The sequence below is a fragment of the Trachurus japonicus genome, chromosome 16 (genome assembly GCF_045865225.1).
Source record: "Trachurus japonicus isolate A0001 chromosome 16, Traja_1.0".
In the NCBI taxonomy this organism is placed as follows: Eukaryota; Metazoa; Chordata; class Actinopteri; order Carangiformes; family Carangidae; genus Trachurus; species Trachurus japonicus.
Window position 1 is genome coordinate 18,381,418 of NC_140922.1, and position 15,060 is coordinate 18,396,477.

A 15,060-nucleotide genomic window follows, 5' to 3' on the forward strand; every position below is an offset into this window, starting at 1 on the left:
TTGTCATTTATGCATCCTGACATTTGATCCCAGGACCAAACAAACACATCTCCATGGCCACCACGAAGAACAAAACTTCTCATCTGCAGAAATGTAGCAATGTACCGACAGAGGCCTGTAAAATCATAAACATGGATTTGAAAATTGTGGTTTCAAGGACACACTTAAGTTTTGTTGAGAAACAAGTAAACTTAACTTTTCTTGTTTACAGAACATCCCTCACTACAGTTTATTACAGGATAATTCATTCAGTTAATCTCATTTCTACAACAGAGATAAATGGACCATTTTAAAGCAATGCCCATTCGTATTGTATAGCACTGCTCCTGTAATCTGACACAGTGCCACAATATAAAACGTCCCCAGAGGCTGCTCATCTCCTCTCTAATGGTCCCTCTTGTGTACAATATCCCAAATGTGTTGATGTGGTCATAACTTACTGATTGGACATTTCAGTGTTATCACACACACACACACACACACACACACACACACACACACACACACACACACACACACACACACACACACACACACACACACACACACACACACACACACACACAGGTCATTTTCAGGCAGAAGAGTGTGACAGATTAGCTGTAACTTTGCACCAGACTTTGCTCTGATAGTTTTATCAGCTAAAAGCAGGAGATTCCCCCAAGCAAACATGTAGCCAAAGCAGCTTGGTGGTGTTGATCTCAACTTGTTTGCAGTAACTCTGCAGAGATAAGAAGGAGGCGACTTGATTTCTGAAGTGAGTCTAACTTTCTGCAGGGTTATTGTGACCTCAGTCTTGTAACGTGTGCCCTTGTTAATCCTCAAATGATAACATGCAGACGCCTGGGAAAGAATATTAGAGGGCTGGATGTTAAAAAGTGCACTGAAAGTTGTTGTTTTTTAATTAGTTGCTTCTCACTTAATATTCATAGATGATTGTTTATCCACAGATATGTTAGCCTTTGGAAAATAAATAGCTTGAATTGGCTCTTAGTGATGAACATGAGGTGGTTGTCTCATTTGGATATTACTCTTATATAACTCGGCACAAAATATTAATAACATCACGCCTTGGGTTTTTTTCAGTGGTGCTAATTTGTAACTGTGGTGCCACTCTGAAGGGTTTTTAGAGTGAGGCGGGAAGGTGAATTATTTAGAGAGCCGTAATCCTCACGTTACAGAGGTTCTCACAGTACGTTTCATCCCTGTAATCTGCAGGCTCAATCTCATTTTTGTAATCTCGTGGGTGTTTAGGAATGGATTTGGGACCCCCCTCCTCTTTGGAAAAGAAAACCTGACCCCCCATATCCCCCACTTTTTTCCCAGCATAGCTGTAATCTCTCTGTTAAACCATCCCCTCTGGCCACACTGCAACCCACCAAAAAACATAAATATACACACAGGCGCAGGCACCCACATATACATCTATATGCTCCGCTGCCCATCATCTATCTCTGCTGAAATCTGATCACCTATTTCCAAATGTAGGTCTGTCCGCTGTAAATAGATTGATTTTTCTAGTCATTGACACTCTAACACGAGCTCAGGGCTTAAAGGATTGTCCCGTGACCACAAGTCAATACATTTTCTGTCAATATGTGTTGTTTTTCTTTTTCTCGATTCATGTTGGTACAGTATTTGTTGGTGGTATTGATTATTTCCGCAGATCAGGGCCCACCTACCGAGAGCGGCGCTTGAGCCTGTACAACATGAGCCTTGGTATTTCCATACATGACACAGAAAATATAAACTGCACAGCTGAGAAGTTTCAGACTCAGAAATGATGGTTTGTGGAGTTATTTTTAACGGCCGATATGCCAGAGGGTTACGGCTCTTCATCAATCATGTTGCTCTTCAAAGCCGTTGTGTTGGACAGCTGGTTGTTGTGGTCACGCAGACAATAAAAGTGCAATATCTTTACACTGTATATTTGGGTATTGTGTGGATGCTGGAATGCTAATCGATTCTTTAGCCTTTGACAGAGTCGCTGTCAGGCTCAAGTTACTGTTTCTGCAGCTGTTTAGGGTTGTTGTTCTTTGCTTTTGCTCCCGACCTGCAGCTACAGCCTCTAAGCTTAAACACACACACACACACACACACACACACACTCACATACAGCTCACCGTGTGAACCAGCCGCCTCCAGAAAGACACTGAGAGGCCATTCAAGACATGCCAAATAAAAAAGGATAACTTACAAACTTTCAATGGTTAGGGTTAGGTTCATGATAGAAATAAATAGCCTGTCACATATAGTGTATATATAAGTAATAGAGACAGTTTCAAAACATCAACCTATGTGAAGATTCTGTGTTATGTTTGACATATTTAGATTCTTGATTCTTGAAGATGTTTTGTTCTCTGAGACACTTTTGAATAGAGCTGTCAAAGCTACACCATAATATAAATAAAATATGAACAAAGCCTTGGGGCCCGGACTGAGAACCACTATGTTTTTATATGTGTGTGTGTGTGTGTGTAATTAAAGCACCTTCTGTTATACTGGCTTTTTGCTTGACCCATAGTTTCAATCAGTTGCTGAGAATGAATCATCTCACTGTCGCAAGGTGACCTGTCTCTGCTAACAGTTCCCACTCCGCCACAACAGACACTGGAAAAATCTTGCTACGGCAACAAAGTCCTGCCAGATGGGTCTGTCCACAAAACCAAGGTTATTTACAGCTACTGTCGATGTGAAATGCGTTACCACTGGAGTATGTCTAGTCTTTATCAAACACTTGTCTGTAACTGTTTGTGGTACATGTTGAACAAATAAAAACTGTAAATTAATCAAATTAACTACGGTGAGTCATGTGATTAATCATGATTAAGATAATTTACTTTCCCCAATTCGCTCGCTCAATCAACAAAATGATGAGCAACAGCGTTTGGAATTTCCTGAACAGACAATACAATAATCTAGACCACACCGTGCACTCATTGACCCGGTGAGTAGGCGTTAAAAGTAATGACTGGTCATTTTGCCTGATAGATGTTTGGTAAAAATGTATTTTTAAAAAAAATTAAATGAAGCCAGCCGATTAGCTAAGCGGGGATTTCTTGAGGTTGCTCCTCCCAGCCAAGAAATCATTTGGTATGTAACCTCCTGTAAAGGCACGACTTGTTTGTGCACTTTGGGTTTTGTTTGGATTAAAAAGAAAAAAACATACACGGTGTTCACCTAGCTTTAGAGGAGCCGGTGAGCAGATTTTGTCACCTACGGGCTGAGCCAGGCTCACTGTGTTTGTGCTGAGCAAAGCTGCTGTCTTTAGCTCGGTATCCACTGCACAGACATGACAGGCGGTATGGATCTTCTCCTCTAAGCCATGGCAAGAGAGAAGGGGAGGGGAGAAAAACAAACTCAGTCTTTGCAGGGTTTTTCCACTACATCAGTAACAACTCTGCACACCCATCATGCATCCATGCTCAGCAAATCGACCCTGGAGGAACCAGTGGCCCATCACATAACTAACCAAGTCAGAAATTACACAGTGATGCACAGCTGGAGACTTCACTGCTTCCTGACTCTTATCATGTATGATCGGTGCTGGGATGGAGACGTGCAGGGTTGGTAAGGGAGCGTAACAGAGGAGACATCTATTCACAGCTATACAAGCCCATATGGCTCGTCTTACAGCCCTCTCTTCCTGCGCTGCTGCAGGAGCCGTGCAACCCCCCATCCAGCCTGTCATCAAGATGTCATTAAAGCCTCCTCTATCTCTCCTTCGGCTGGTCATTCTTCTGCTCCCCCCTCGACCCCACAGCCCCACAACAGAAATTCCTACGTTCCTTTGCATGTAGCTGCTCCTCGGAGACTCCGTCCTCCTTCTGTCCATCTCTATTTCTGACATGATGGGAATCTGGGGTGTCACAGGCTGTCTGGGCGAAGAGGCAGAGGGGTAGACAGCGTCACTTGATTGGAGGTTGATGGAGACTGTCAGGAGGTAGAGCTATTGTTGGCCAAAGATGCAGCCTGTGTGTGGAGTTGGCATTTATGAGGACTTGTTTAACGACTAAATGACATTTGAGGTTGAGAAACAATGATATAACTGTTCTCTGACATTTAGTTTTCTAAGATCAAAGGATCGAGAATATGTTAAAAGTTAAGAATTCCTTTTTAATAGGTTATTCCACAGAGTTTTTTCTGCATGGTAAGCCAATACGATCAATTTATTCCCTTAAAAATAAACTCCAAACAAAGTGAAAGCACAGTACAAATGAGTAATGAGTAAACACACACATACGAATGCACTTCCACACGCAATATCAACATCAAATGCAACTGTTTTGTATTTGGGTCAGTGTGATCCATGGATTTGTGAATTAAGCAGAATGAAAAAATCCAAAGTCTAAACATTGCACTTATTGAATTTATGCAGTTATTGAATTTATGTTTTCATTATGATCGTTTTGATGTCTGCACAGCCTTAGAAGTTGAGACTATATACAGCTGCTCTGCAACAGCAAATTCATAGAGTTCTGCCACAGGGATAATGGGTTTGAGCAGCATATCGAGCAAATGTTTTCTAATGTAGCCGCACATTTTTAATCATAAAATATTAATACAGAATCAGTTTGCAAAAAGTTCACTTGATCAAGATTATGTATAGATATATGAATTAAAGCAGAAGTAAGTGATATATTTGTGTTAATATAAGTCTTAAATAGTTATATCTTCCGACAGCAATCACTTACATAGAGTGTTTGGACTGAAACACGGGTCTGTCAGTCCCTCTGCTCTGCTCTGAGCCGAAGAGAAAACATTTATCGTATCCTACAGTTTTTATCCAATGAGGAGAGAGAACGGCATGCAGGGCTGTGTGTGCAGCCAAGGGACGCCGTGAATGTGGCGACGTAGGGACGAGGACTGTTATGGTGCGTTCAAGGAAACTCGTATTTTTCCGACCGTGAAGTGGTACCAGTTTGATCTGGTACGAGTTCACCGGTCGGAAGTTACGAGTGGCCGTTATAGTGACTTTCACCGGTAAAACAGGTCGGAAAAACACGAGTGGGTTGCCTGAAACGCTACAAAGTCGTAAGTTGTGACTTGAAGCTGTAATTTACGATTTCAAAAGCCTGCCTGGAACGCAGCATTAGCGAAAACGACCGGACCACTTACTTCTGCTTTAATATAGATAGATTAATATATACATAAATATGAAAATGCTACGATTATAATCAGAGATGTGAATCACCAGAGGCCCCATGATACGATATTATCATGATGCTTAAGTCGCAATATGACATTACTGTGATTTGAATCTTTTTGCAGTGACATATTATGATACATTGTGATTTATTACCTTAACTCAAGTTTTCAGCGTGTTTACCTCACTTAAATCATTTTTATCCTTGTAAAATGGGGATATCAAGCAAACAAACTGACCAACAGAGTCATAAAAAGTACTTTATTATCTAGTGCTAAAACTTAAATATCATTTTCAATTTATAGAATATTATAAAAGATCATGTGATACTGTGCTTTATCGATTTTTTCACCCCACTCTTAATAATTTAGGGAATTTACATGATTTAGAGAGAGGCAAGTGCTAACATTGCTTGCATCGCCCCCTTTCCCCTAAACCGGCCTGCCCTCCCTTCTCATGAACCAGTCTGCCATCCACTACTCCCACTTAACTAGCCTGCTCTCCCTGTCTCCCTCCCACCAGAAGCTGCCTTCATTCTTGTTAATCATTTCCATGTTTTTGCATATTCTGTGTTATAAACTGTTTTATTGTTGCACATCTATTTTTTCCCTGTTAAAAGGGTTTTCTATGGTTTTTCCTCAGTGGATGTGAGGGTCTAAGGGCAGAGGATGTTGTTATGATGCCATGTGAAGCCCTTTGAGACAAACTGTTTGTAAAAATGGGCTATACAAATAAAATTGCCTTGCCTTGCCTAATAGAAAACTTCTGTGTCCCAGGTTAAACACAAAAACAGAAGTTGTAGCACAAAAAAACATGTTGACTTTATTAACACTTAATGACAACAATATTTTCCTATTCAGCCAGAGTGATTTTGTTTCCCAAACTTGTTGCAAACTTGAGTGTCTAGTGTCCAGACTTTGTACTTCCTACAGCCAGCTCTCACCTCAGTCACCTCCTTGTGGCTGCTGTGTTGTGTGAACACAGTTAGCAAAGTCATGAAGGACAAAACAAATAAATACACTTCTAGGACGCTGGGTGGCCCTACAGCAGGTATCAGTAACACTTCTGTTGTGTAACATCAGAACCCTATTTTGGGATTATGTGATATTTGCAACATCAATCTATCAAGGAAGACCATTTTTAGGTTTTTCAGATTTGCGAAATAATGAATAAACACACAAATATGATGCCACCTAATACAAAACCCAAATAATCCTGTTGTTTCACTGCTAAGATAAGAATTGCTCAGGCTGGTAGAAAGTTCATCCCTCTTTAACACTGTCTTTATTCTTTTGTCTCCGCGGTGCTGAGTGTCGGCTGTGTCAGCACACAGGTGGAGGCATCTCGTGGAGGATGAAAGGAGATTAGAGCGGAGCTAATCCTTTCATTCATCACCTCTGGATCCAATGGGAACTTCTTTAATGGAGGCACTAATTGTTCCTTTCAAGAGCCTTTACACCTGTGTGATTGACAGACTAATCGGCCAGTTGGACACCTGGGTCACTCCCCGGGAGGAGACACACACGCTGTCATAGGACGTGACCCAGCCCTGAAGCCTGGTGTCGGCTACAAGCACCGTATCATGTTTTAGACAATTCAATCCTAATTCAGCTGTGGCCTTCACTCAGCCTGTCTGATGATGTTACAGAGCTGCATGTTGTTGCTGCGCTGCGCCCGAGGCAGCGCGGAACAAAAACACTTTGCAGAGCAGAGCCGTGTCCTCGCTGTGCAAATGTTTTTCTTTACAAGATGAGAGTGACTTCAGGCTGGCCACATTGTCTGATCTCTGCTGCTCGTTTGGCTTCAAGTTGAACATCAGACAGGACTGCTATTACTATCATGATTCACACCGTCTTTAATTAGTAGCTGTGTTTCAAGAGTTGCTATATCATTAAAATTAGCATTGCAAATTCACAAAAGAAAACACCGTACATGGATGCAGAGCTGGCTTCAGTAGTTTTTCTATCTAATAACAGTGAATGATGATGAAGAAAAACCGCCTTTACATAACGGAGATATTCTGCAGTATATGTACGTACGTCATGGAGCTGCATTCCTCCCTGGACTGTGCTCGGTAATTCAGGATCTTGGCAATAAGTCATGAGAGCTCCTGCTGATGGACGCTAGAATGTAATTAGAGGAAGCAGACTGCATTAGATCACATTAGACCTTCGACTGGGTCAACAGGCATTCACATTTCACATGTAATTTGTTGGCAGATAATTCGTTTTAAAGTTTCTCATCTGTCAGCTGTGATCAGCACTGTGGATACTGTTCTTCGGAAGTGATTACTACATGGAGTTTATTCTTGCATGAAATAGTTCTTACTTATTTCCAAAAGCTTGTTAGAGCAATTTGCATTTCCCACTTAAACGTGTTGCAGACTCTTGCTGGTAATTGTTACTAAGTACTTTATTGTTTTTACATGAAGCCAACAAACAGGGGGATGCACAGGATGCCACAGCTACAAATAGCTATGGTGATATTCCACCGCGGACAATCACATAAATGGAAAGGAGTTGATTGGTTTAGGTTAAAATCAGTGTTAGAGTGAGGTTTACTGTCTGTGAAGGTCCAGTCATGACATAATTAGTGCAAGAATCGAAAAACCAACAAAACCAGTATGATACCTCCAACCCCGCTCGTGGCTGACGGGCGTTCTCCTGTGTGATCTGATACGACCCCACAGAGGATGAGATGTCAGGTGGGGATCCTCTGTGGGTTTTGGGTGCTATCATTGCCCGAATCCTCAGGGGAGGTCCTGCCCAGCGTGGCGCCATGGATGCGGGCCTTCCCTCGGCCCAGCCAACCAGACTGGGGTTAAATTAGGAAAGGCCAACCCCAGAACTGTGGTGGAGACGAGGGCGAGGTCAAACGCTCTGGTCTGCTTTGATGATGGTGGAGGCTGGAGAGCGCAGCAGACAGACGCTCTTCATCTGGAGCCTGACAGATCTTAGGAGGATAGACTGACTGCTGATGATCACTAATGCAGCTCCTCTTGTGTGCATAGCTGGGGTAGTGCCCTGGGCATTTTGCACTATTTTTCCACCAGGCTGATTAATTCGTACCCGTTTATATGAGCCAATAAATGTCAGTAAATACATGTACATTTTTAAGTCAAAATGCAATAAACTGCAATAATCCAATGCTAACTTTGGATTTCACCGTATGCTGAGCCAGTGTACACAGAGAGACACAATCCCACCTTTTCACAACAAAAAACACAAAAGCAAAAGTGTAAAGAAAAGATTGTGCACTGCTGCGTCTCTTAGCTAATGTAGGCTATAGTATGTTAGCATGAACAGCTGGCTCGTTTGCTATCTGCATATGTCCAAAGCCAAATTAGTGCAGGCTAATGGAAGCAGCCCTGTTTTGCTGTTTTACACTTACACTGCACCAGCTACTGTAGTGTTACATGATTCAGTGTTAACACTCCATTAAACTCTAGCATACTAAAACCTTCCCCTTTGTTGTATTGTGTTTCGTATCTATAATAAGTTCTCAAGATCATTTTACATTCACTATCTCCAACAGTCAACCAGAGACACAGATTTATCAACAATGTTCTTGCTAGCAAAAAGAGCTACGACTGCTTGTGACAGTGATAGTTTCAGATGACATGGACCTACAGCTTAGCCGTCAGTCACAGAGGTGCAGACAGAGACATGAAGAGCAGACAGTGATTCATTCTTCAGTTCTCCCGTCGCTGGGCCTAACTCCTCTACAGCCTGAAGGCTACAGTCTGAGCCTGGACTGTCTGTGCTGCAAGAAGGTTTTCACCTCAGCTTTAGGGCGGAAATATTTTGTCTAAAGAATAAGGAAGAAGGAAATTAATTTGTTTAACAATTAGGGAAGCTGGAACACTCGCAGTCGACGTCCAAGTCACACAGACTGTTGGGAGTCAGATTGAGTGGCAGTAGTTTTCAACATTACATGACGTTTGTCATGAAGCATCATGTGCAGTAGATACATAACTGTCTCAAGAGACAAGCTTGGTCTCACCATCTGCTCATGTTCAGGTCTTACAAGAAAAGAAACACAACAAATACAGTCCACATACGGCCATTTACACAACACATTGATGCCCTTTTCTCCACATGAATACATGCATACACATCCTCATACATAAATATATGAGCATTGAGAGCTATAGCAGAAGAGACAAGCCTCCAAAGAAATCTGGTCCACCACCACTTTGAAATCCTGCAACTGCAGTAGATGGAAGAAATATGAAGTGTGGAATCAGTGGTTTCACTTGTTATGCAACGCTATGAAAGTACAGCCAGAAATAAAATGAACGTTTCACTCTTCCAGCCGCTGATTGGTCTACTCTGGATCAATAGTTTGTAGAAATAGAAAAATGCTGCTGACTGGAATTAAGAGTTAAGATTCTGTGTCCTTTGATTGTAGTTTCAATCAAGAAAAGAAACTACTAAAAGTTTCTCCTTTTTTTCTTTTTTTTACATCGTCATGTTGCAGCTTTGTGCTAAAGTCATATACATTCCTCAAATTCCTTTCTTCCAATTGCTCACTGAAGAACATACTTGCAAATTTATTTAGAGGGAAAAACTGAAATATTAAATTGATACAAGTATACAGACTACCATTCCAGTGCATGTCGATAATATACTGTATCTCCTTATACTGTATTCATGTGTGCAGAGTGAAAAAGATACAGGTTTGATACCTTGCAGCAACATTAACCAACACTGCCAAAGTGGCTTTGCAAAGCACAGTTGTCAGACTACACTCTCCATGAATACACGACAGCATAGCTGCACAAAATATTACTCCAAACCAATGAGGGCAAAACTTCTGCTCTGTTGATCTAAAACTTCATGCATTACTTCTTCCCAAACCAATTAAACTGAGTGTCGAACACATCAAAGCCAGCGCCTAAAAGGGGCCAGTCACTGGTTCCACTCGGACCATATTGTGAACATATGGTCCCAGGAGACGCTTTTGCCCAGTTTGGTGAAAACATCAAGAACTGAAAGTGAAAGCGAGTCAAGGAAAACCATAGGGGTGCAATAAAGCGACCAGTAAAATGACTGTATCGGGGAGTTTGAACCCTGTACCCTCATGGGAGTCGAATATCAGAGCTTGAGAAATGTAGATGAATGTTTTCATGGATGCAGAGGAGAAGGGAGGGCCAGCTGTCGACCTGGTGTTTTCTTGTTCCCACAGGACTGGGAATAGTTCTGACTATGTGATTATGCTGCTTTCTCACTGTGGCCTAAAATGAGCTCACAGCGAAGAACACATGGCAAGATGTTACTGTAACTGATGCAGGAGTCATTCGGAAACAAAATACACTGAAATTACTGACATTTTTCCTTCAAATTCTTTGACATGAGGAGAAAACACAAATGTTTGGGTGGTTCCTAAGGTGGCAGAGTGTCTGCTTTCTAACAGCAAGTTTATCTATAGCTATTTGCCTGTTTGGACCTCAGGTCTTTTAGTCGGTCTCACATCACAGATCAGGCTATATTTGCATCAAAATGCAAAGTTTATTAATAATTAGCAGAAAATATATCAGAGTTTGGAAATAACTACAATCATAACTGATTTTTTTTTTAAAATTACAATCTCATCTCATCGTCAATCTTAAAAATGGATGTAAGGAAGCTGATAAACATCATCAGAGCAAATTAATTTAGTTGTCCTCTCGGTGTCAGGTTGTGACCAGAGTGAAGCTTTGATCACTGAGCAGGCTTACCACTCTGTCCACCAGCGTCATCATCTGCAACTGGTCCCAGACGTCATGTGGCTCACCATGTATTTTTGATTTACCTCTAGGTTTATTATAGACTTGTTTATTTCCTGTTTTAAGGAACATCTGCTCTCACAGTGACTTGCAGACATTTTCAAGTCTCATTTTAATGAATAAACCTCGAGTTGAGCTCTCACAGTGCTGCGTCTGACAGTGAGACGAGCAAATCTGTTTGTTTTGCGTGCTGCCAAAATAATTTGGGGTATGTTATGTTTATGCCTAGATATAGCAACTCAACACACTGAATCTTTGCAAACATGCAGAGACACAAATACGCTGCAAATTCACAAAATATTATCCTCCATTTGACAGAATATGCACTGTTCAAAAATCACACTTGGCAAATAAATAAACATCCAGAGAGCACAACACAAGTGGTTTCAGGTGACACTAAAAGGTGATGAACCTGGGCAAAGTTGTTGTTCAACTGCCACTTGTGACTTTTAATGTTAAAAAGTGTTGCAGCAGGTTCATGGCCTCTTTATCTGTAGCTCTTTGGTAAAAAATCAATAATTTCTGTACAGCTTCTGTGACCCCTCTAACACTTTTCAAAGTAGAACTAAAAAATTAACTTTTTAAGACGTTTGTAAGTTACATTTTTACCATTCACCAAAAGGCACTGATCTCACATAGTGTTTAAATGTTGCTGCTGCACAGTGAGAACTTCCCTCTTTCTCACAGCAAATCTAATCTGCGCTGCTAACAGGTGAAAACAAACACTGAGGATTATTTGCTGCCAGTGTTGGGCCCCGGCTCTGCTGAGCTCTCGACCACACAGCCTCTATCACTAACACTGCACTTGTCACAACAAAGAACATCATTTTCCAAACAAATCAGAGTCTTTGCGTAATCACGCTAGCATGCTATACAGAAGTGCCTTCCCAAAGGGTGCTGGTGGGAATTTATAATTGTTGTAATAATAATATTAATATTTCTGCCCCATGAATGGTAGTAGCGAGAGGAAAAAACTACAGTTATATCTATCATATCTATCTATATCTATCACTGCTCTCAATTCACTGAGTTATATTGGGCTGTTTGGTTTAAAACACTCTTGGACTGAACATAGAATAGAGGAAATACATACTAACTCTAAACTTGACAGTAACTGGGGTATTAATAATAACAATAATATTATTGATAATAATCAGAGCTGCTACCGATAACATAACATAACATAACACAACAACTTTAAATATGCTATGAAGGAAACAATAAACATTATTCGTTTTTTATTAACTTAAAGAGGCAATGTTGTAAATTTACTTGAATGTACCATTTAAAAAACACACACACACACAATCCACATAACAAAAGAATATGTACAACAATAGTGCAAATGAGAAGGCAATAAACCATAACAAGATGAGTAACAAGTGTCATTTTGTGTTCAATGGCTCAACAGACAACTTCTTGGTATGCCTTGGCTGATCCTTGGGTTCCTGAATCAAGAAAGAACAATGACTGTGATCAGGTTTAAAAAAGACTTCAGGCACAATATATTTAATCATATTTAACAAAAACCATGATCTCTCCCTAACCTTCTCCACTGTAGCTCTTCAGAGGTGTTGGACTGACAGTGATGATGGATCATGTAAATAAACTTAACAACAGCTTAGCCAGGAAACTTCTGGCTGTAATTGATGCAATTAGCCGTAACGCTCCCTGACAAGAACAATAAGTGTTCAATATTCAGTTTCGGTTCAGCCGGGCTGCCGTCAGTCCTGCCCTTGTACAACAATGAGGGTCAACTGACCTCTCTGCACCGCTGAAAAGAAAACACATAAAACTCTTGTCTGCTCTTCCTGTAAGTTTCAGCTGGGATTTAGGCAGAGCCCCTCCAGCAGTGCTGCCGTTGTTCTGCTGCAGTCTCTCCTGACGTCAGATGGTTATTTGAAGAGGGTCCGTGGCTCCTGGTCAGGTTTCCCACAGGGCCCGGGCTCAGCCCATCTCCCTGACCCCCTGGGAAGCAGAGGTCACGCATGAGAGAGGAGAATGAAAAGAGCCACTCCCCTGATTTACGACCTGACGCGGCTATAGGATACCTCCAGCTCAGGGATGGTTTTTGTTACGGAGGTGGAGGTACACCAAAGCAGACCCCCTCCACCTCCTGCCAGCTCTGGTTTAAGATTTCAGCCGTCCAGAGGGAGAAGCCTGGCACTCTGAGGTGAGGGGGCAGTAGCTGAGTAGTGAGGTGAAACTGGGATTTAAAACCTCGTGGTGTGAGAGGACAACGAGGAGCGACAACAACAGTTTAATTTTGAACAGGTTGCACTCCCAGATGTGAACCAGCTGTTGGATTTTGGAACAAAATTACATAACTGATTCGAACGCTGCTGTGTTGGATCATTCCAGTCATTCTTTGGACTCAGTTAAGAAGATTTTGATGTTCATCAGACATGAGCCAGTCTGCGTCTACATCAAATCAGTCTGTTGGGTCAAGACTAATGACCTCTGGCTCTCAGATGAAGACCTTAGCTGCTTCCCATATTCCCAGTATTACACGTGAGGGCTGCCCTATGAAGTCTAAAATTAGACCATCAACAAACTGCCTTTTTAAATCTATATGGTGATCTATTTAGTACTGCTCACTGTTTTTCTACATTTTGAGTACAAAGCTTGGCCTCTTGCTTTCATACAGTGAGAATTTTGAATTGTAACAGGTCATTACAGCTTGAATATTTTTAATTTATTCCCACTGGTAGGTTGTTCAAAGTTCCTTCAAACTGCAACTAGTCTTCATAGACTGATGCCTGTGCAGTTGGTGCACAAGAAACTGTATACAAGAGGTGTAAACAGGCCTCAGTAAAAAGAGGAAAACACAATGTTTTCCCCTGCATTAAATATTAATTTGTTGTTTCCCATGTTCCGGGGGCTTTGCTATTACCATTCTTTACTTCTTCCAGCTCTCGGTGGAGCTGCTCTGTTTTGCATGACATTTTGGTAGTATGGTAGTAAACTCAGTAATCAAGCAAATGTAGTATTAACGTTAAGGAAGGTGGTGGTCAAATTTGTGGTGGATCATGACTCCTTGTATGTGGAGTGTCTGGAGCTTCGCAGGGTCTTCCATGGCATTGGTTTGTTTTTCACAGCCTGTAACGCATTATGCCTCCATAGAACCACCATAGAGACCTAAATGAGCTAAAAGGAGATTAAATGTTGTCGTCTGTGATTTACATAAACCATCAGGTATCCAGAAACACCACTCAGTCTATATGTTGTTGTTCTACGTTTGCTGGAGGTATTAATAAGCAGCTGTTTGCTCAATATATCACCTGAAAACATGATAATATGTCAACAGCTTTTTTTCCACTCCCCCAAATATAGCCAAAAAATCTGTCACTGGAGGTTTATTTTTGCTGCTTATCCACTGTGAAGGAATCACATACTCCAAACCCCAGTCAGAGTCCTGCTCCTGCACCAGTACTTCCAGTTTCAGACCACCACTGCAGATAAAACAACCTCCCCTGTGATTGTAGCTTTTGGATATTTCGAGCTTAATTCTGATGAAACGGTGCCTTGGTAACAGCTGCTAATTGGCTACCAAGTTTTATTCCTGTCCTGACAAATCAGAGACCTGTGTGTGTGTGTGTGTGTGTGTGTGTGTGTGTGTGTGTGTGTGTGTGTGTGTGTGTACGCTCAGCCACTCTGTCCCTGAGTCATGAACCGAGTTTCTCTCAAGCGTAGACATCCGCAGTCTGCTGAAGCTGCTGGCGCAGAAGAACTAGGCCAGATTTGACACACTTCACAACCCATGCTAACCCTGACACACATTATTGCATCTAGGAGCACAGAGGAAAAAACCCAGTTACAAATGCAACACAGTGTGTGAGCCCACCCAAAAGACACAATGATAGTATCTGAGATTAGTCGATTAGCTGGGTTGGAGGTTTTTAAGCCAGAGGATATGTGAGACTTTGGTCTCGAACACACTTGTGGCGACTGTCACAACCAGAGAGAGTTTAAATGAGATTTTCATTGGTTGAGAAGTGTGTCTGTTATGGTGCGTTAAGTAAACCCACAGCTGCTTGTGTAAATAATAAAGTGTCATTTCTACATGTGTGCTGTGTTAAATAGCCAAGAATAGTTTTTAGAGATGCTTTACTCATTTAAAAGCTTCACAGACCAGTTAGTGAAGCTC